A 24,088-nucleotide genomic window follows, 5' to 3' on the forward strand; every position below is an offset into this window, starting at 1 on the left:
TTATTAACATCTTGCGACAATTTTGATTTCGTCGCAAGTCGGCTTTATGCTTTGTAGGGCTTTCTTTATTCGTCACTAGAATTAATTATTCATGTCACACAGCACTCTCAATTTCCACTGTACATCCACCAGGCTGGCACTTCTACGTAACGAGCTTGAGACTACTAGGACGGGTCATAATTACAGTGTCAACTCTCACAATTACATTCCTGATTAATCTCTATGTGGCAATATTTATTTACATACCATTACAGAATATCTTACGTAGAGCAGGAATGTAGTAGTTTCATAACGCAGTTGCAGATGAAATAAGCATAGTAATCATTGTATAGTGTTAAAAACTACTCTGTTTCCATGTTGAAAGTCCCCATACTGACATACACTGTCCGAGTGTTCACTCACATCTTGTGCCCACCTGTCGCAATCCCGAAAAACTACATTTCGCAGCGCGGACCACTGTAAAACCCGTAAGAAAAGAGTCGATTTGATTCTGGAAGATATCGACAGGTATGTGGAGACTGCCGACTCCAGTACGTGGCCAACTGCGCTAGGTTTCTCGAGTGAGGATCGATGGCGAGAACTTCCAGATCGTGGTGGCGCCACAGATTCTAGATTGTGCTTAGATTTGGTTAGTTTGGTGGCCAGGGGAGTGCAATAAATTCATCCTGGTTCTCTTCTAACCACATAAACACACTGCGAGCTGTGAGACACTTTACATTGTCCTGCTGGTAGATGCCACCTTTCCGAAGGAAAACAAGCTTCATGTAGGGGTGTACGTGGGCCCCAAGGGTAGATGCGCACTTGTGATGAGCCATTGTGCCTTCCAGACCGACGAGAGTGCCCAGAGAATGTCACGAAAATAATTCCCCTGACCATAGTGTCCCCTCTTCGTTACAGGGCGTTTACTTTCGGGCGTTTCACGATGGCACGTAAAACGTGATTCACCTGAAAAGGCCTCCCGCTGCCAATCAGTGGGCGTATAGCTGTGGTACGGCGTGCAAATTCCAGCCTTCGTCACAGATGGACAGCACTCAGCATGAGTGGGTGAACCAGGCATGTGCTGCATAGGTCATAACGGAGCAACGTTCGCAGAACAGTCTTTGAGGAGACACTGTTCGTAGCCCATTGGTTCATCCGGAAAGGACAGTTAGTAAACAGTTTTTAGTGTTTAGTGTAATATGATGTTCATTAGAATCTCATGTCCCATCGTGGACTCTTACCGTAGGCAAGGCGGTCGTGTTCTGTGTAAACTTGGCGTAACGTAAATGAGTAAAAAAAATCCACTGTGCGCACCCTAGTGTCTGTATGTGCAGATGGTGTGGACAATATACAGACACGCAGTGGTGAAAACTGGCAACGAGATACGAAAAATATCATTGCCTGTGGATGACGAGTGGTGCTTTAATGGTAAATATGGAAGGTGCAGTAAACCCCTCACAGGAAGAGGATCATCGACATTGTCAAGGGCCGGAATATGGAAGACTGTCATTGAACTGACTTACTTTGACGGTAGACGTTGCTTGAAATGCTTCAGTGTATGTTGAGTTACGTGATTTTCATTACTCAGAACTATATTGTGAAATGCTTCTATCGTTTGTTTCACTTAAGTTGATCAAATATAGAAGGTTCATTGAAGAAAGGAGTAAATTGATTATTTCAGTAGTGCTGAGTAGCGAACAGTTTTCTTTCAGAGCCATCTTGCACGAAGAAGAAGTCGCATGAAATCAATTTCGTGTTCGATCTTGGTGCTGAATAGCTGGAACACGAGAACATTCAGAATGGCGACCGAATTATCTACTAAGCCCGTCAGACTAGCCGTATTCTGAATAAATGTTTAATACTGTGATATGGACTTCCATCTATTCATACACCTTCTCTCATGATTGGGTGACCTATAACCTACAGATATAATCAGAAATACAATAACGTGTTGTTTCATTATGACGGTGTTCCCGCTGTGCGCAGTGACAAAATATTAATGGAATGCTGAATAACGTACAAAGCTGTTCATTGTGATGATGTCGTGTAGCACTCACAGATATATATTTCGGAGCTCAAACTCTTACTAGTGCAGATTAGTTTCAAAGTCCTGAGCCTAATGAGAAAGAATTCGTGGACATACGTGTGGTGTCACCGCCAGACACCACACTTGCTAGGTGGTAGCTTTAAATCGGCCGCGGTCCATTAGTACACGTCGGACCCGCGTGTCGCCACTGTCAGTGATCGCAGACCGAGCGCCACCCCGCGGCAGTTCTCGAGAGACGTACTAGCACTCGCCCCAGTTGTACGGACGACTTAGCTAGCGATACAACACTGACGAAGCCTCGTTTATTTGCAGAGAAGATAGTTAGAATAGCCTTCAGCTAAGTCAATGGCTACGACCTAGCAAGGCGCCATAGCGATTGATAGTTATCGTATGAAGCATGTCTCATCAAGAACGATGTATACAAATGATGGATTAAAGTTAAGTATTCCAGCAGCTACGTACTTTTCTTTATAGCATTCATTCCGCATCCTGTTTCAGACCTCACGCCATCCTGCGTGAGCTTATAGCGTGCATTTCGGCCTTCTCTAGCAATATAACAAGTGGCGACGAGGATGGGATGAGGATTTCGCGTTCGTATTGCTCTAATTTATTTGTGTCATGGCTTCGCCACAATCTCCAGATGTACTGTCCGAATTTTATCGCTTGCAGAATCAGCAGACGCAGGCGTTATTGGATGCCCCTGGACAGCTCGTCCAGGGTCAACGTGCAATGCAAACCGATGCGGCAGCCGCCGCTTCACCGCTACCGCAGCCACAACATGCTGTTGCGCCCTCGTTTCGGCACTACGATGCGGAGGTGGAATCCTGGACGGAGTGGTCACGCCAGTTTGAATTTCATCTCGCCGCCTACAGAATTCAAGGTAACGAGCGGCAGCCTCATTTATTGGCGTGTGTAGGGGTGCAAACGTACCGTGTGATAGTGAAATTATTTCCCCGACGCGACGTAGCAACTCTGTCCTACGAAGAAATTTTGTCTGCTTTAGACGCCTATTTCAAGGAATCAGTTAATGTAGTTGCAAAAAGGTATACTTTCTTTCGTACAAAACGTACGGCCGGTCAAACTAATCGGGAGTGGGTTGCAACTTTGTAAGGCCTTACCAGGGATTGTGCTTTTGAGTGTGAATGTGGACTCCCTTATTCAGATACTATGGTGCGTGATGCAATTGCACAGAACGTTTCTGATGTTCGAATACGGGAGCAAATTTTGAAACTAGTCAATCCCTCCCTTCAACAAGTGATACACATATTGGATAGGCAAGACACACTTGACTTTGCTCAGGAATCATTTGAAACTTCGCCAGCTGTGTGTCACGTTAACCGGCCCGCTGGGCGAGCTGCACGGAACTGTAAACAGCCCTCGCGCACGTCCGCGCAGCCCCGTGTCCCGCGCCAGCATGCAAATGCCGTGAAATCATGCCCGCGGTGTGCTACTAGACATTCGCGTGAGAATTGCCTGTCACGCCAAGCTATTTGTTTTTTCTGTAATAAAAAAGGACATGTTCAGAGTGTTTGCCAGAAAAAGCTCAGATCGGACACAAAACACCATTCCCGGCCCTATGCTTCGCGCCAGAATCGCACCAAGAATGCTCAGGCTCGTGAACCTTCGCCCATGGAAATTTATGTAGTTAATTCCACTCCGCCCAGTGCCGCTCCCTCTAACAGTGACTGTGTTCGTCCCACAAAAAGTGTGCGTCGACCTCGACGGAAATCACGTCAAGTCCCGAGTGCGTCTGTACCAGTGTCTGTTCACGTTGCACGAGACAGTCGCTCTTGTCGTCAGCAGGACAATAAACTTTTTGTAGACTTCGACATTAATGGCAACGTGATCCCATTCCAGCTCGATACCGGAGCTGCAGTTTCTCTGATCAATAAAGACACGTACAAACAACTGGGCACTCCTCTGTTGCGTGCCGCAAATGTTAAGCTAACTACATATTCAGGTCACACGATCCCTGTGTTAGGACAGTGCAGCCTTCTTGCAACACACAAGGGACAAACAAAACTTGTGTCATTTTATGTCCTTCGTCCTTCTTCTGCAGTGAACTTGTTCGGTTTAGATTTATTTCAGTTGTTTAACTTGTCTATCGTAAATCAGGTCCTATCAGTGAATCAGACTGTGCCTTCCGCCAGTGTTTCTCGTCTATTTGAAGAATTTGCAGACATTTTTGCACCGGGCCTTGGTTGCGCTAAGTACTATAAAGTACATTTGGAACTGAAAGTAAATGCGCAACAGAAATTTTTCAGAGCGCGCAATGTTCCCCACGCATTGCGTGATGAGGTCGCAAGAACATTACACGATTTAGAATCACAAGGTGTGATTGAACGTGTGCAAGCTTCTCTCTGGGCATCACCCTTAGTGATTTTGCCAAAACCTTCTGGAAAACTGCGACTTTGTGTGGACTTCAAGGCCACAGTGAATCCACAACTAGTGATTGCCACTTTTCCTTTACCCCGCCCGGAAGATCTTTTTGACAAACTGTCCCCGGGTAAATATTTTTCTAAGTTGGACCTTGCCGATGCGTACTTGCAAATACCGGTGGACGAAGAAACCCAGCGCGTTTTGGTGGTTAACACGCTTCTTGGGTTGTATCGCTTCAAAAGACTGCCATTCGGGTGTGCATCCGCCCCTGCATTGTTTCAGCAGTATCTACAAACTGTTTGTGCGTCGGTCCCTACTGCAGCAAACTATCTGGACGATATTGTGATCTCCGGAAAGACAGAAGACGAACATTTAGCAAACCTCCGGACATTATTTCAGGTCTGGCGACAAAATGGTCTTCACTTGCGGAAGGACAAATGTGTATTTTTTGCTCGTGACATACCATATTTGGGACATGTAATCAATGCCCAAGGCATACATCCGAGTCCAGAGCACCTCCGTGCCATACACGACTTGCCTTCGCCGCAGAATATGAAGCAGCTACAGAGTGTGTTGGGAAAAATTAATTATTATGCAAAATTGTGCCGCAAGCCTCTTCCATTTCAGCTCCGCTTCATCGCTTTCGCCGTAAAGGTGTTCCGTTTGTCTGGACGACAGAATGCGAACGCGCCTTTCGCCAGTTGAAATCGGCGTGGCTTTCTAATACTTGCCTTACGCCATTCGATCCCCAGAAACCACTTTTGTTGATGGTAGATGCATTGGATGTCGGGATCGGTGCTGTGCTTGCGCAAAAAGATGGCTCGCATGATTGCCCTATTGCCTTTGCGTCCAAATTGCTCTCGTCAGCGCAAAGAAATTATTCACAAATCGAGAAAGAAGCTTTGGCTCTCGTGTTTGGTGTTACAAAGTTTCATGATTTCTTGTATGGTCGTCACTTTAACATCATCACAGACCACAAACCTTTGACATCGCTTTTTCATCCGAACAAGCCTGTACCTCCACGTACAGCGCCGAAATTTATTCGCTGGTCTATTTTCCTCTCGCAGTACCGCTACGATATCTTGTATAGGTTCACTGCTAAGCACGGAAACGCCGATGCGTTGTCCCGTTTGCCTGTTGCTGAGGATAGAGCATTCGATTCCTCCGAACTTGCTTGCATGTTCATTGATGCGGAAACCGATGACGTGGTCTAATCGTTTCCGATTGATTTTCGTCATGTAGCTACAGCCACAGCTGCTGACCCTGTCCTTGCTACGGTTTTACGTTTTCTTGCTACGCAAGGCCCTTGTCAAAGTCACGGATCGAGGATCCGTTGGTTTGCCGAGTTTTTGCTCACAAGGAGAGACTTTTTGTACGACGTGGTGTTTTGCTGTTGCGTTCTGATAATGATCAGTCCAAGGTAGTGGTCCCACGTTCGTTACAGTCCTCTGTCATACGGCTTCTCCACGAAGGACATTGGGGTATCATGCGAACGAAAAAACTTGCTCGTCAGCACTGTACTTGGTTCGGAATCGATGCTGCGATTACGAATATGTGCTCTTCTTGCATGGCGTGTGCCGAACAACAATCCACACCACCGCGGAAATTCTTTGCATGGCCGAAAGCCACTTCCCCTTGGCAACGCTTGCACATCGATTTTGCTGGTCCATTCTGGAATGCTCGATGGTTGGTTGTGGTAGACTCTTTTAGTAATTTTCCTTTTGTAGTCCGGATGTCTTTCACGACGTCATCTGCCACCATCCAAGCGTTATCTGCTATCTTTTGCATTGAAGGTCTTCCACAGACTATTGTTTCCGACAATGGCCCACAATTCATGTCCGCAGAATTTCAGTCATTCTGCAAGGCTAATGGTATTCAACATCTGACATCCGCGCCGTTTTCGCCTCAGTCAAGCGGTGCTGCTGAACGATTGGTCCGGACTTTCAAGTCACAGATGTTGAAGTTGAAAGAGTCGCATTCTCGGGAGGACGCGTTGTTGCTCTTTCTGTCTTCGTATCGCTCTCAGCCCCGAGATGGTCGCTCACCGGCTGAGTTGCTCCACGGTCGTCTTCATCGAACCTTGATGTCTTTGGTGCATCCGCCACATCAGGTTCCTGTGCAGCGGCAGATTCCTACTTTTGCTCCAGGCGACGTTGTATTCTATCGCAACTATTGCAGTTCACGGCGTTGGCTCGCAGGGCGCATTCTTCGCTGCCTCGGCCGCGCGATGTATTTGGTTTTGGGGGCCTCTGGTGAGGTGTGTCGGCATCTCAATCAGCTGCGCGTCTGTCGTCGCACGGGTTCTGCCGCTCCCCGTCTGCTTTCAGCGACGGTGCCGTCCGGTCAGCGCCCTGGGGACCCATCTACTGGCTCGCCTCATCCCCAGGTGTTACCGACGCTGCCTTCCATTTTGCCCCATGGCGACGCGCCGCCGCCGCCGCCGCCGCCACGGGCGCCGCCCGCAGTGGACGCGTTGCTGCAGCCGCCAAGCGCCTCCCTGGGTCACGCGCCACCGATCGCTTCCCGTGACCAGCAGTCCTCCGCCATGGAACTCTTTCCCGCTCCGGACCACATGGCGTCTTCGCGCGTCAGGTACCCCGACGCGATGGAGGTCGACCCTTCGGCCCCTCCTGTCTCTTTACGGGCGCATACACCGCATGTTGTCGTGCACCCTGGACTAGGTTTTCAGGCGTTTCCTAGCTCCCCTCGGACCGAATGGCCGGGTGCGGGTGGCATAGCCTCGACTGTTGTTAGGCTCCCCACCTCATCGTATACGCCAACATGGGGTCCTCCCCACGGCGGGCGGAAGCCTTATAACACGACCGTTCGCCGATTTGCGGGGGAGGAATGTGGTGTCACCGCCAGACACCACACTTGCTAGGTGGTAGCTTTAAATCGGCCGCGGTCCATTAGTACATGTCGGACCCGCGTGTCGCCACTGTCAGTGATCGCAGACCGAGCGGCACCACACGGCAGGTCTCGAGAGACGTACTAGCACTCGCCCCAGTTGTACGGACGACTTAGCTAGCGATGCAACACCGACGAAGCATCGTTTATTTGCAGAGAAGATAGTTAGAATAGCCTTCAGATAAGTCAATGGCTACGACCTAGCAAGGCGCCATAGCAATTGATAGTTATCGTATGAAGCATGTCTCATCAGGAACGATGTATACAAATGATGGATTAAAGTTAAGTATTCCAGCAGCTACGTACTTTTCTTTATAGCATTCATTCCGTATCCTGTTTCAGACCTCACGCCATCCTGCGTGAGCTTATAGCGTGCATTTCGGCCTTCTCTAGCAATATAACAATACGCTTTTCAGTGTCTGGAAAATGTGCTGTGCCCGAACTCAGAATATGTTCAAGAATTCTGTAGGAGTCCGATATTAAGTACACACGTCAAAAAAATTTTGCATCACCCCGGTTCCCAGAACTCCTGAAGATAGACGTTAACTGTGGATATTGTATAACAGACACAGTACCTCTGACTGTTCAGAGATGTCACCAAACCCACCCAAAGATTTAAACAACCATGCATCAGCAGCGCCTGTTAGACGGAGGGGTCTTACAGCCGATCAGTTCCATTCATTCCACCAGGAAGGAAGTACACGGCTTTTGTTGTCTGTAGTTCAACCATGCCTAGACGGTCAATACCGCGGTTCGATCGCGTCCACGGCGAGGTCCGTCTTTGCATCCATGATAATATGCAGAGTGGTACAGATGGGCCCAATAACATGCCGAACTGACCGCTCAGGATTGGCATAACGTTCTCCTCACCAATGAGTGTCGCATATGCCTTCAATCAGACAATCGTCGGGGACGTTTTTGGAGGCAACCCGGTCAGGCTGAACGCGTTAGACACGCTGTCCAGCGAGTGCAGCAAGGTGGAGGTTTCCTGTTGTTTTGGAGTGGCATTATGTGGGGCCGACGTACACTGCAGATGGTCATGGAAGGCGCCATAATCGCTGTACGATACGTGAATGCCATACTCCGACCGATAGTGCAACCAATCGGCAGTATATTGGCGAAGCATTTGTCTTCATGGACGACAATTTGCGCCCCCATCGTTCGCATCTTTTGAATGACTTCCTTCAGTATAACGACATCGCTCGACTAGAGTGGCCAGCATGCTCTCCAGTCATGAACCCTACCGATTATGCCTGAGATAGAATGAAAAGGGCTGTTTATGGACGACGTGACCCACCAACCACTCTGAGAGATCTACGCCGAATCGCCGTTGAGGAGTGGGACAATCTGGACCAACAGTCCCTTGACGAACTCGTGGAAAGTAATGTTGCGACGAATACAGCCATGCATCAATGCAAGAGGACGTGCTACTGGGTATTAGAGGTACCGGTGTGTAGAGCGATATGGGCCACCACCTCTGACGGTCTCGCTGTATGGTGGTGTAACATGCAATGTGTGGTTTCCATGAGCATTAAAAAAGGGCGGAAATGACGTTTATTTTGATGTCTATTCCAATTTTCTGTACAGGTTTCGGAAGTCTCGGAACCGAGGTGATGCAAACCTTTTTTTTATGTGTGTTTATTGGCCTGTAATTCTGCGGGCACGTTCTTTAACCCTTCTGCTATACAGCAGTCACCTGCGCCTTCTCCAATAGCATGGGACATTGCGCTGAGAGAGTGGTTCGGTGTAAAAGTAAGCCAATCAAAGGGCCTATGCTGCAGGGTAATCTTTCTAAAACCGAACTGGGATTCCATCTAGACGTGGCGACTTATTTATTTTAAACTCTTTCAGTTGGTTCTCTTCACCAGGGATGCTTATTACGAGTACTATGTGATCCATACTGGACGCTGTGTGATGGTCAAAGGACAGTATGCTTGACGATTCCTCTGCATGAACGATTTCTTAAACGCGAAATTTAAAACTTCATCTTTCGTTTTTCTATCTTCTGCTGCCGCACCAGACTGGTCAACGGGTGAATGGATGGAATTCTTAGACGCGTTTAGCGATTTTACGGAGCACCAGAATTCTCTCGGGTTCCCGGCCAGATATTTTGCTAAGGTATTGACGGTGGTAATTGTATTCTTCGCGCATGAGTCTTTTCATAGTCGCACATGCCTCTGCTAATCTTTTTCTGACGTCCTGCGCATTCCAATTTTATTCTCCCCGAAATATTGGCAATGACCTCAACCCCCGACTCCCTTAAGTAAAGACTGGTCTTCACGGCCACTTCCATTGTCTGGTCTGTTCGAGCATTTAGCCAAGCTACTTTTCGGCGAAAGAAAGTATTTCCAACTCGTCCGGCTCGCCGAACCACTAGCTATCGACCCCCACCCCCTTTTATAACAAACGAGTCCTCAGGGCAACGGCCACTGGCTGGAGGCTTGGAAAGCTCACCCTTGGAAGGGACACCGAAGTTGTAAGCGTAAATGTTCTTCGAAACATACTTTCGGTCAGTCAGGACAGACATTTGCCTTTTGTTACAAATCTAATTTATTACTTTTGCTAAATTTTCGGTGGCGATCTTCTCTTCGAATCGTGAGGTTTTCTTTGAGTAATTCATGCTAGCGATATCTGTATTTCAGTTCTCCTTTTTTCATAAGTCTGAATCACGTCCCTCAGCACTGGTGCCTCTGTACTTGAGAACTGCCTCGCATTTATTTACAACCAGTGCGTTCTTCAATTCGAGAGTGTGATGATACTGACATTAATTAATGCCTTGGTAAAGGCAGCTTGGAGATTTTGTGTAATGTTCCTCATGCAAAACATATTCACTCTTTGCATCGACCCGGTCGAAATTAGAACTTGGGGCGTCTGACTTATAATTTGGAAGTGAGTTTCGGGTTTCGATCGTGAAATTTGAACTTTGTTTCTTTATTATTGGAGTAGAGATTTTACGTGATTCAGTCGCCTCGTCTGCACAAAGTGAAGGTGCCGCGTGTAGAGTGTTTATTAATCAGTGCGACAGCCGGCCGATGTGACCGAGCGGTTCTAGGCGCTTCAGTTGGGAACCGCGCTGCAGGTTCGAATCCTGCCTCGGGCATGGATGTGTGTGGTGTCCTTAGGCTAGTTAGGTTTAAGTAGTTCTAAGTCTAGGGAACTGATGGCCTCAGATGTTAAGTCCCACAGTACTTAGAGCCATTTGAACCATTTAATTAGAGGGACAAACAATGCAGTGCAGCACGAATATCACTTGATGTACCTTTTTTGAAATATCGTGCAAATTATAGAACGTGTTTAATTTGATGGGTAAACTTTGAATTCGACTTAGGTCCGTTTGTAGCACTATCTTAGACTCCGATGTAGTTAAATAATAGCGGAGGAAGTTTTATTTCTTTATGATACTATGTTGCATATTTTTATTTTAAAACTTTCACGACGTTAACTTTTGGATCACTTCTACTAGCGTTTCCCTGTGACTTTATTTAAGCCTAACGCCACAAATGAGGGACAGTATAGATTTTATTTTTAATTCAACATTAGATCATATATTTATTACGGGTAAGTTAACCATTGTAACAAATTCGCAGTGTTAATGAGAGTTGCCTTTCAAATGTTGCCCTTCGTATGTACCTGCACGACCCTTAAATTTTCCCCTAAAGCAGCAGATTTAAAGCGAATTTTTAACCAGATTTTATGTATAATCAATGTCTTTGGAAAGTACATTTCATCACCGTGCACTCGATCCATACTGGTGGGGTTTAACGGTTGCACAGTTTAATGTTACGGCATTGATTAAGTTTGAGGAATATTCCAGACGGTAGGCATTGCACTTATAGTGACTAAGAGTAACTAAGTAACTAAGTAAATGATAAATAACAGCCTGCATAACTACCCATCTATAACAAGAGGCAGTCATCCTGGATTAATTTAAAAATGTTTAAATGGCTCTGAGGACTATGGGACTTAACAGCTGAGTTCATCAGTCCGCTAGAACTTAGAACTACTGAAACCTAACTAACCTAAGGACATCACACACATCCATGCCCGAGGCAGGATTCGAACCTGCGACCGTAGTGGTCGCACGGTTACAGACTGAAGCGCCTAGAACCGCTCGGCCACTCCGGCCGGCTGCATTAATTACTTCATATAGAGCGAGGTCAGAGTTACATGGGAGTAATAGTAAGGCTGTAGCTATTTCATTTATCAAAATGGTTCAAATGGCTCTGAGCACTATGGGACTTAACATCTATGGTCATCAGTCCGCTAGAACTTAGAACTACTTAAACCTAACTAACCTAAGGACAGCACACAACACCCAGCCATCACGAGGCAGAGAAAATCCCTGACCCCGCAGGGAATCGAACCCGGGCGTGGGAAGCGAGAACGCTACCGCACGACCACGAGATGCGGGCTTTCATTTATCATGCCATATGACAATTCGGAGGTTGCTGCGACATTTTTAATAAAAGATTCTGGTAAGGGTAGAAACATTGTACTGGGCGCAGACGTCTGGTGACATATAGCTCCGCAAATCCAACAAGAGCCTGTCGAATCCATGCCACACGGAATATAGTTGTGGTAAACAATATTGCTGAAATAAAACTTGTCGAAGAAAACTGCTTTCAAGCAGATACAATAATGACACTGAAGGTGTAATTCATCTCATGAGGAAAGGAAAAGTTTATAGGAAGTTTATAGTAATGGAAACTAAAGAAAAATTTGGAGGATAAATAAAACATCAGACTACAGAAAAAACGTTAAGGTTTCCCGATGACATTGTAATTTCGTCAGAGATAGAAAAGCACTTGTAAAAGCAGGTGAACTGAATGGACAGCGTTCTCAAATAGGATGTAAGATGAAGATCAAAAAGAGGAAAATAACAGTAATAATATGTAGTCGAATTAAACAAGGAGATGGTGAGGGAATTGGATTAGGAAACGAGACACTAAAAGTAACAAATGGGTTTTGCTATTTGGGCGGAAAAATAATTTATGATGGTCGAAATAGAGAGGATGTAAAATGTGGACTAGCTATCGGAAGAAAATAAGTTTTCAACAAGAGAAATTTTTCTACCATCGAATATAGATTTATTAGGAAGTGTTTTCCAAAGATATTTGTCTGGAATGTGACATTTTGTTTAAGTGAAACATTAACTATAACATTTCAGACAAGAAGAGAATAGACCTTCGAAATGTAGTGCTACAGAAGAATGTTGAAGATTAAATGAATAGATCATGTAATTAATGAGGACGTACTGAATAGAACTGGGGAGAAATAAATTTGTGGTACAACTTAACTAAAAGAAGGGATCGGCTAATAGGACACGTTCTGAGGCGTCAAATGACCACTAGTTTAGTACTGGAGGGAAGTGTATGGAAGTAAATATATTGTAGAGGGAGAGCAGCAGTTATTCGGAGATGAACAGGCTTGCACAGAGTAGTGCAGCACGGAGAGTTGCAGTAAACCAGTATTTAGAGGAAGACCACAACAACAGCTTACGCCTCAGCAATCTTACATTAAATTTTTAAGAAGTGTATTGAATTAATTTAATAAGAACACAAAATAGTAATGGAAATCTCTACCTGCATATATGAGGTAGGTGCGCGTGCGTGCATATGTGTGTGTGTGTGTGTGTGTGTGTGTGTGTGTGTGTATGTGTGTGTGTGTGTGTGTACGAACGAACGCGACTTTGCTGTTGTGTATTGCAGCTGTGATAGGATTAGTGTGGAGTAGAGAAGGTGAATTACACTGAGCGCGTAAGAAGACCCTGTATTGTTTGGCATTTCAGCGGTATGTACGATCAGAGTGCAAAAGATCGCAGCAAGCCGTAAAGGTAAGCCAAAGGTGGAGCTCGCGGTGTGGGGCTGCCAGCTGCGGTGGCGGCAAGCTGATCCTGCACAAAACAGCCGGAGCGTTCAACAAACGAGCGCAGCAGTTGGAAGAGCCAACTCGACTAACTCCGTGGCGTTCCCATGGGGACGTGGCATGGTGGGGGGAGGGGGGCAGGGGGGGGGGTGAGAGTCGGGCGCGCCGCCGTGTCTTCTGGGCGAGTGGAGTGGAGTAGAGTTGAGTACGCAAACGAAATTAGCTCTTCCCTGCCGCAACTTCTCTAACTGCCGCCTCGAGACCAATGTTTCAGATGACAGCAGCTGGGAAGCGCCATGCTGATTCTCTAAACAGAACCAACCGCCTTTTCGCATCCGACATGACCATCCCCTGGGCACACAGGCGTCCCAGGTTTCCCCGCTCGTGACTAAAACAGCCGTTCAGAAAATGTGCCGAGCAAAAACATTAACGATATTTCACATAATTTAACTACAGCTCTTTAAAGAGGAAGCACTTACAATGAAGAGAATGTGTCTTCAAATAGAGCGATATTTTTTACTTACAGCTCCGTCTACATGTGTGCACATATGTTGTAAACCACTGTGAGGTGATTGACAGTGTGTAAATCTCCTTGTAATAGTTACAAAGGATTCTTCCCGTATAGTTCGCATACGGAGCGGAAGAAGAATGATTGCTTAAATGACTTTGTGAGCGCTGTAATTTGTCGAACCCTGTCGTCGGGATACCTAGGTGTTATAATATACTAATAGATTCACTCTCCCACTGTAATATTAGTAATTTTCGCCTCACAAACGTTAATATACGCTCAATAGTAAACGCCTGATGGTCTGAAGTTATCGAACAGTTGTAAAGTAAAAGAAATGAACCATCACATAGCAGCGACAGAATCTATTATTCTTTATCTCTGCCGTTTTTGCGCGGTGCCTCTAAATCTCTATGTACATGTAGCGATTAATTATATAAAAAAAATTCTGTTGTTTGAAGACAAATGAGGCATTGGGCGCCTCACCTTTTACTGTCTATATTCCATGAAAGGCGGACGCGGACTTGCTGCGTTCCGCATCGGTATTTTATATTTTATGTGAAAATATTCAATAAATGTGCTAATTGTTATTTTTCCAATCAGAAAATATGTTGTTTCTTGCAACTGATTACGAACAGACAGCATTAAGAGGACATTTTGACTGTTATGTGTAAAGTATTTAACCGCAATGGTCATCTATTGTAATTTAATATGAAAAGGTACGTAGCATTAAAAAAACGTGTGTTAAAAATAAGTGTACTTATTTTAGTAAATTAAACTTGATGATTTCCATCTCGTTATTTACCTGAGGGATAATGATTTTATGTTACTTCATCACCAGAAATTACGATCACGCTGATGGGCCGAACGCAGCATGAGGCAGAAGGAACATTATCGTTTTCCTATTATTTCTGAACCAAATCATTTTTTTTAATTGTGTAGTGTTGCATTTCTTTTAAAGTCTATCAATCTTCTGGTCCATTAGTATTGTTCCGCGTATGACTAGATCGCGACTATAAAAAATGCACAGAAATGATCGTGTTTATTCCGAACGATCTCAAATAAATCAATCTGCTGCTATTATTCAGATATTTAATGCTCAACGTATGTTATTATAATAGTGTAATCAATCCCTGATTCTGTTGCCAAATGGCCCACCAAAATATTCATTTTTTTCGACATTTTTTTAAAAAAATATAAAATAACAATTCTTTTTCTTTTCGCCCCCAAGAGCAACGTTACACCCCCCACCCTCCCCCCCCCCCCCCCCCCCCGGTTTCCCACACCCTTACTGTTCTAGACAGGGCCACACGAGATTTTTGTATCCAAATCTCCTACGTAGACTAGTTGCATTTCGTTAGTGTTATACCAACGACGGAGGTCGCATGATCGTCAACTGTAACTCGTTGACATTGTAGTCACAGGACACTGCGTTTCACCGTTTTGTGAAGGGCACAGTTTTACTTTTCCGTTAATTTAAAGGTAGTTGCCGCAGTTTGTACCACTTTCCGCCTTTTTCCTTCTTTTTTGATCCCTCAGTCTCACTCCTAACCATATCAATCCGCCTAATTTTTTACCTTCTTTTTTCTGGTTTTCCCACTGCACATGTTTCACTACCACACAGTTATGTGCTCAAATAGTAGATACTCAGTAATTTATGTTATGGCGTGAAGTCAGCGTAGGCACGCCAGTCAAGAACGAGAGGGGGAGAAGGCTGTGAGAAGAAGCCAGCCAATCACACGCTGATCGATCTCCCTTCCTGGATGACAACGCGACAGCAGCAGCCTTTAGGTGAAGAGGACATAAGCGTCGCTACCGACTGGTGACGGCCATTTGGATAACAGTATCAACGATAACCACTTAGTTAGGAATCTCCATCTAGCATAGAGTTGTGTGTCTCTATTTCAAAGAAGACTGTTTATGTTGTATGTCGCCGCTTGCTTGCTACAAATCCATAAAAGTTAAGAATTGTTTTGTTGTAATAAAACTCATCAATACGATTTCCTTGCTTGTTTGTCTAGCGAGGCGAGTAGGCAAGATTCCTAGACACACCAACATTGGCGACGAGATGAACGAATACCTACACGACAACCTGTTCACGTTTCGCACCCGTAGCCACTAGCTGCCACAGTTTTGTTTTGTCGTACCCTTTTGTGTTTTGCTGGGCGCCTTAATTCTACCTTGTCTTTTCTTTGCAGGGGTGTGTTTACATGTTTTAACAACGTCTTTTATAGTGTTTTTCCAAAACAATGTTTTCAGGAAGGCGTTTCAGGAATTTTCTTTACTTGTGCGTTTATTTTTATTGCTTGCATTGCCTGTTTATTGCATTTGCCTATTCCAAAATGAGGAACCTACCTCTCCCACACCCTGCTCAGGCAACGCAGCTGCAAGTGATAGATGCAACGAAGCTAACACACATGTTACAAATGGTTCAAATGGCTATGAGCACTATGGGACTTAACTTCTGAGGTCATCAGTCCCCTAGAACTTAGAACTACTACCTTAGCGGTCGCGCGGTCCTAGACTGTAGCACCTAGAACCGTTCGGCCACCCCTGCCGGCACAGATGTTACCGTTTGAGACGCAGCAGATTGCAATCCTTCTCTGTACGGTACAGCAGTTGCTCGTAAACCAAGCAACGAACGCTGCGCAACATGCAACAAGTGTACCTCTGAGCGCCGTACCGCCTTTTCACCATTTTAACGAAAAAGAAGATTAATATCTAGAGTGGTTGAAGCCCACAACATTACTCAAAACGTTTGAGGTACTGTGAAACTACATTACTTTTTGTCAACGGTAGTAAGTGCAGTCTTTCGCCTCATTCATAAATTGTTCCCTAACGCCACCAAGAGTGAACTTTCCTATGATACGGGTGTAGGTTCTCTAACTAATTATTACGACCAACAAGTGAATGTGCTGGCAGCTAGGTTTTCGTTCCAAGAAAATGTCGGAACAAACTTATCACGAGTGGGTATCAGATTTGTAAGAACATCTGTGTCACTGTTTTGTTTAAAATGTAAAATGTTTTCGATGTTTAAAAGTGTACAACAAGTTGTGTGTGGTGTTTAGTGTGTGTGACTCTCTGCACAAATGGACCATAAGGAAACCGTAAGTAAAAATTCTTCTAAACTCCGCCACAAACTTCACAAAAAGATCGACAACCAACTGAAAATCTCGTGTTTTCTTATATATTTCATTAAAGTCAACGAAATGAAGAAGAATCTCACACATCGACAACATCGCGTAGGAATAACATTACGAACACAAAAAACGCACTTGAAAATGGGAATCATTTCCCGAAACGCGTCGTGCGAAAAATAAAATAAAGTAAATCGTCGCTGGTAGCAGATGAGTTATTTATAAATGCCAATTCATTTGTGCTTGCGGCACTTCATATTCAGATGTGGTGTTACGTGATGCGAGCATGTACAGTGTAACTCATGTCAAACTTAGAGAACAGATTTTGAAACAGCAAGATCCATCATTTCAACACGTAGTGCAGATTCTCGATCAGTATGATTCAGGTGCCGTAGCGGCAGATAAGTTTGGGCAGTCACCAATACGTCGGGTTGAGTCGTCCCTTGCGCACGACCGATCCAGTGGGCAGCAACAGCACAAGCTGCGTAAACAGTTCTCTACACAGGGGGCTACATCAATGAACAGATTTCAGTCATACCCTCGGTGCTATTCACGGCACAAACGACAGTATTGCTAGTCCAGACAAGCACAATGTTACGCTTGTGTAAAGACAGGTCACGCACAAGCCCTGTATTTGCAACTGAATAAACATAAGAATTATGCCCACTCACAAAAACTTAGTCACAAGGCCCATGTAATCAGTGTAGTGTATTCAAGGCCTGCTGCAGGCATTAGCAAAACTAGCAAGCACACAGTTTTTTCAGTGCTACGCCAGCTAAACAAACTTTTGTACATATGAATATTAGTGGAAAACGTGTGAATTTTCAGTTGGACATGGGTGACTCTGATTCATTGCTAAATTGTCACACACATGAATTGTTGGGATCCTCACGCCTGTCTACAACTAGCTGCACATGTCCGCTTATAATAGACTAGACATTCCCGTTCTAGGAAAATGTACTTTCCCTGCCATGTATCGCTCGCATACTCGAACTGTGACTTTCACTGTGCTACAATCACACGATTGTGAGAACGTATTTGGCCTTGATTCGTCTGATTTGTTCGGCTTTCAAATTCAGGACAATACCACAAACAGTATAGCAAGCTTGCTGAAAGAGTCTCTGAACTTTTTTCTGCCGGTTTAGCCAAGGCTAAAAATTTTGTTTGCACATGTTACTATGATAAACAAGGCTCAGCCGACATTTTTCCTGGCCAGAACTGTTCCCATTGCATTACGGGACGATGTGGCTGCTGAAATTACAGAATTGCAAGACAGCGGAGCTATTGCGCCCATACAAGCTGGTCAATGGGCAAGTCCACTGCCTTTTCTCCCCAAACCTTGAAGTCACATCCGCCTCTGAGTTGACTTTAAGTCTACTGTCAAACCACGAACTGCGATTGATACTTATCCATTGCCACGCCCATAGGATCTCATTTTCAGATAGGCTCTGGTCGTCACTTTTCAAAAATTGATTTGGGCGGCTCATATCTTCAAGTACCACTAGACGAAGAATCTCAAACCGTGTGTGTTGTGAACACTCATTTGGAACTGTTTAAATATCTGCGTTTGCCTTTTGGAAGTGATTCCGCACCCGCCATTTTCCAGCGGTATTTAGAACTGCTGACTGCTCAACTACCAAACTGTTCAAATTATTTGGACGATATTGTTGTAGCAGATCGTAAACCTGAAGAACATATTGCAAATTTGCGTGTTTTGTCTCATTTATTATCTGATTCAGGACTAATGGGTAAACTAGATAAGTGTTATTTCTTTAAACCTCAGCTGCATTATCTTTGTCATGTCATAAACAGTCAAGGTATTCTTACTCTTCAGCCGGCGTGGAGTGTCCGCACGGTTAGAGGCGCCATGTCACGGATTGCGCGGCCCCTCGCCGGAGGTTTCAGTCCTCCCTCGGGCATGGGTGTGTGTGTGTTGTACTCAGCATAAGTTACTTTAAGTTAGTTTAGGTAGTGTGTAAGTCTATGGACCGATGACATCAGCTGTTTGATCCCCTAGGAATTCACACACATTTGAACATTTGAACACACTTCCTCTTCAGTCACATTTGTTAGCCATTCGTGACCTGCCAGTCCCTCGCTATGTCAAAGAATTTCAGTCAGTCTTAGGGTAAATAAAGTATTGTATTCTGTTCATAACGAATGCTGCACAAATCGCATCTCCATTGCATCGCTTGCGACACGAGAACGTCCCCTTTGTTTGGACAGATGAGTGCCAAGAAGTTTTTCTAAAACTTGAAAATGCACTGCTCAGTGATCGATGTTTGGTTCACTTTGGCCCTGACAAACCAGTTGTGTTGCATGTTGATGCTTCCTCTTACGAAATCGGTGCAGTGCTTTCGCACAGATATGGTGACAAAGGTAGGCCTAACGCTTTCGCAACAAAAGCGTTGTCCAAAGCTCAGTGTAACTATTCACAATTAGAGAAAGACTCGCCTGCCGATTTGGCCGAGCGGTTCTAGGCGCTTCAGTCCGGAACCGCGCTGCTGCTACGGCTGCAGGTTCGAATCCTGCCTCGGGCATGGATGTGTGTGATGTCCTTAGGTTAGTTAGGTTTAAAGTATTTTCTAAGTCTAGGGGACTGATGACCTCAGATGTTAAGTCCCATAGTGCTTAGATCCATTTGATCCATTTGAAAACAAAGACGCATTGGCTATTGTGTATGGTACACGAAATTCCACCACTATTTTTATGGCAGAAATCTCTACTTAGTAACGGATCGCGAGCCATTGGCAAGAAAATCTTTTTTCAAGAAGATAAATTTCTTACCATCGGATTCCTTACCATCGGATATAGATTTATTAGTAACGGGTCACAAGCCATTGTTTCATCCGATGAAGATGTTTCCTGTACATTGTGCCTAAAAATAGCAAAGATGGGCTTTTTTGTTGCCTCAATACCAGTACGAGATTGTGTATCGTCCGACAGCTGAACATGGTAATGCGGACGTACTTTCACGCCTTCCGGTTGGCCCTGATACTGACTTTGACGCTTCTGCTGCATCTTGTTGCCACATCGTTGCTCACGATTCTGAATTGCTTCAATCCTTTCCTCTGAATTACAGAAAAATTACACAGACTACGGAAACTGTTACAGATTTGAAAAAATTTCTAAAATACATTCGCATATCTTGATCTCACTCATTGCATAGCATAAAGAACACTGTAGTGCGCACGTCGGCACAGTCTCGCTGTACAGCAAGATGTGATTCTTTTAAAAATGACAGTGGACAGTTTCGATCCCCCAAAGCTTTGCAAAAAGATGTTTTGCAGTTTCTTCACCAAGGAGACTGGGGGATTGTTCGCACGCAACAGATAGCGGGTCGACACCGTACTTGGCAGGGTATGGTCAGCCAAATAGAATAGATGACGTCACTAAGCCACGCATGTGCGGAAAATCAGTCAGCTCCGCCACAAAAAGTCTCGGCTTGGCCTAAGTCGCATTCGCCATGGTAACATGTGTACATAGGATTTGTGGGTTCTTGGGACATTGTGGTAGACCCTTACAGCAAGTTTCCCTTTGCTGTGCCAATGAGCTCGACAACGTCACGTAACACAGTTTAGGCGTTGTCCTCTATTTTTCGCCTCGAAGTTTTGTCTGACGTCAAAGTGTCGGACAACGGCCCTCAGTTCAAGTCAACTGATTTTGAAACGTTCTGTGAAAGCAACGGCACACAGCATCAAGCTACTGCACCGTTCCATCCACAGTCAAACGGCGAAGCGGAACGTTTGGTCAGCACCTTCAAGCAGCAAATGGCCAAACTTCACACCACACGCACCAGCGATCAACTATTGCAACTGATTCTCGCCTCCTATCGTTCGCATCCACGAGATGGACCATCGCCGGCGGAATTTGCTTCACGGCCGCCGCCATCGGACGCTGCTTCACCCGCTCCACCTTCCCCTGCATCCGGCGTCGAAGGAAGGCCGCAAGTATACTCTGTTTTTCCGGGGTTTTAGCGGCAGCAGACGGTGGGTGCGAGGCGAGGCCCTACGTCGTCTTGGCGCACGCACGTATTTCAGCATCAGAAGATTGCAGCGCCGACATGACACTCAAATTCACCACTGTCTTGTGCACGATGATGCCTCTGTATATCTTCCCCAAGATTCACTGATCCCAAGGACATCGTGGCCACAGCAGCCGCCAAAAGGTGCCATCACGACACCGCGGGACAACCCCATGGAGACGGAGCCTTCTCCTCCTCCGCCTTCTCTCGTCCTACCGATGGAGCTGCGCCCTCCCAATCCGCGGCGGCCGACACCTTCTACACCATGGTATGGGCCTCAGGGGGTCGACGTGTACTTGGCGTTTTCCGGGTGACGTTTCCACCAGAGCGAAGGCCGGATGGCGGGGTACGACATCTACATCTACATCCATACTCCGCAAGCCACCTGACGGTGTGTGGCGGAGGGTACCCTGAGTACCTCTATCGGTTCTCCCTTCTATTCCAGTCTCGTATTGTTCGTGGAAAGAAGGATTGTCGGTATGCTTCTGTGTGGGCTCTAATCTCTCTGATTTTATCCTCATGGTCTCTTCGCGAGAGATACGTTGGAGGGAGCAATATACTGCTTGACACTTCGGTGAAGGTGTGTTCTCGAAACTTTAACAAAAGCCAGTACCGAGCTACTGAGCGTCTCTCCTGCAGAGTCTTCCGCTGGAGTTACGCGATTACTAAATGATCCTGTAAAGAAGCGCGCTGCTCTCCGTTGGATCTTCTCTATCTCTTCTATCAACCCTATCTGGTACGGATCCCACACTGCTGAGCAGTATTCAAGCAGTGGGCGAACAAGCGTACTGTACCCTACTTCCTTTGTTTTCGGATTGCATTTCCTTAGGATTCTTCCAATGAATCTCAGTCTGGCATCTGCTTTACCGACGATCAACTTTATATGATCATTCCATTTTAAATCACTCCTAATGCACACTCCCAGATAATTTATGGAATTAACTGCTTCCAGTTGCTGACCTGCTATATTGTAGCTAAATGATAAGGGATCTTTCTTTCTATGTATTCGCAGCACATTACACTTGACTAAATTTAGATTCAATTGCCATTCCCTGCACCATGCAGATCCTCCTGGATTTCAGTACAGTTTTCCATTGTTACAACCTCTCGATACACCACAGCATCATCTGCAAAAATCCTCAGTGAACTTCCGATGTCATCCACCAGGTCATTTATGTATATTGTGAATAGCAACGGTCCTATGACACTCCCCTGCGGCACACCTGAAATCACTCTTACTTCGGAAGACTTCTCTCCATTGAGAATGACATGCTGCGTTCTGTTATCTAGGAACTCCTCAATCCAATCACACAATTGGTCTGATAGTCCATATGCTCTTACTTTGTTCATTAAAAGACTGTGGGGAACTGTATCGAACGCCTTGCGGAAGTCAAGAAACACGGCATCTACCTGTGAACCCGTGTCTATGGTCCTCTGAGTCTCGTGGACGAATAGCGCGAGCTGGGTTTCACATGACCGTCTTTTTCGAAACCCATGCTGGTTCCTACAGAGTAGATTTCTAGTCTCCAGAAAAGTCATTATACTCGAACATAATACGTGTTCCAAAATTCTACAACTGATCGACGTTAGAGATATAGGTCTATAGTTCTGCACATCTGTTCGACGTCCCTTCTTGAAAACGAGGATGACCTGTGCCCCTTTCCAATCCTTTGGAACGCTACGCTCTTCTAGAGACCTACGGTACACCGCTCCAAGAAGGGGGGCAAGTTCCTTCGCGTACTCTGTGTAAAATCGAACTGGTATCCCATCAGGTCCAGCGGCCTTTCCTCTTTTGAGCGATTTTAATTGTTTCTCTATCCCTCTGTCGTCTATTTCGATATCTACCATTTTGTCATCTGTGCGACAATCTAGAGAAGGAACTGCAGTGCAGTCTTCCTCTGTGAAACAGCTTTGGAAAAAGACATTTAGTATTTTGGCCTTTAGCCTGTCATTCTCTGTTTCAGTACCAATTTGGTCACAGAGTGTCTGGACATTTTGTTTTCATCCACCTACCGCTTTGACGTAAGACCAAAATTTCTTAGGATTTTCTGCCAAGTCAGTACATAGAACTTTACTATCGAATTCATTGAACGCTTCTCGCATAGCCCTCCTCACACTACATTTCGCTTCTCGTAATTTTTGTTTGTCTGCAAGGCTTTGGCTATGTTTATGTTTGCTGTGAAGTTCCCTTTGCTTCCGCAGCAGTTTTCTAACTCGGTTGTTGTACCACGGTGGCTCTTTTACACCTCTTACAATCTTGCTTGGCATATACTCATCTAACGCATATTGTACGATGGTTTTGAACTTTGTCCACTGATCCTCAATACTATCTGTACTTGAGACAAAACTTTTGAGCCCTCCTTTTCCTACCTTTTTTAGTATTTCTATTTACGGCTGAAATCATCGATGCCGTAACCGCTTTATGACCGCTGATTCCCTGTTCTGCGTTAACTGTTTCAAATAGCTCGGGTCTGTTTGTCACCAGAAGGTCTAATATGTTATCGCCACGAGTCGGTTCTCTGTTTAACTGCTAAAGGTAGTTTTCAGATAAAGTACTTAAAAAATTTTCACTGGATTCTTTGTCCCTGCCACCCGTTATGAACGTTTGAGTCTCCCAGTCTATATCCGGCAAATTAAAATCTCCACCCAGGACTATAACATGGTGTGGAAATCTACTCGAAATATTTTCCAAATTATCCTTCAGGTGCTCAGCCACAACAGCTGCTGAGCCAGGGGGCCTATGGAGACATCCAAGTACCATGTCTGAGCCTGCTTTAACCGTGACCTGCACCCAAATCATTTCACGTTTCGGATCTCCGTCAATTTCCTTCGATACTATTGCACTTCTTATCGCTATAAACACGCCTCCCCCTTCACTGTCCAGTCTGTCTCTGCGGTATACATTCCAATCTGAGTTTAGGATTTCATTACTGTTTACGTCTGGTTTCAGCCAACTTTCTGTCCCTAGTACAAATATGGGCGTTGTGACCGTTTATTAATGAGAGCAGTTCTGGGACCTTTCTATAGACGCTCCTGCAGTTTACTATTAGCACATTAATATTGTTATTCCCTGTTGCATTTTGCCTACTCCTACCTTGCCGCGTCTCAGAAGGTGTCTTGTCGGGCCTAGGGAGGGAATTCTCTAACCTAAAAAACCCCCATGTGCACTCCACACGTACTCCGCTATCCTTGTAGCCGCTTCCGGCGTGTAGTGCACACCTGACCTATTCAGGGGGACCCTACAT

This window comes from Schistocerca serialis, chromosome 6 (assembly GCF_023864345.2).
Source record: "Schistocerca serialis cubense isolate TAMUIC-IGC-003099 chromosome 6, iqSchSeri2.2, whole genome shotgun sequence".
Taxonomy (NCBI): Eukaryota; Metazoa; Arthropoda; class Insecta; order Orthoptera; family Acrididae; genus Schistocerca; species Schistocerca serialis.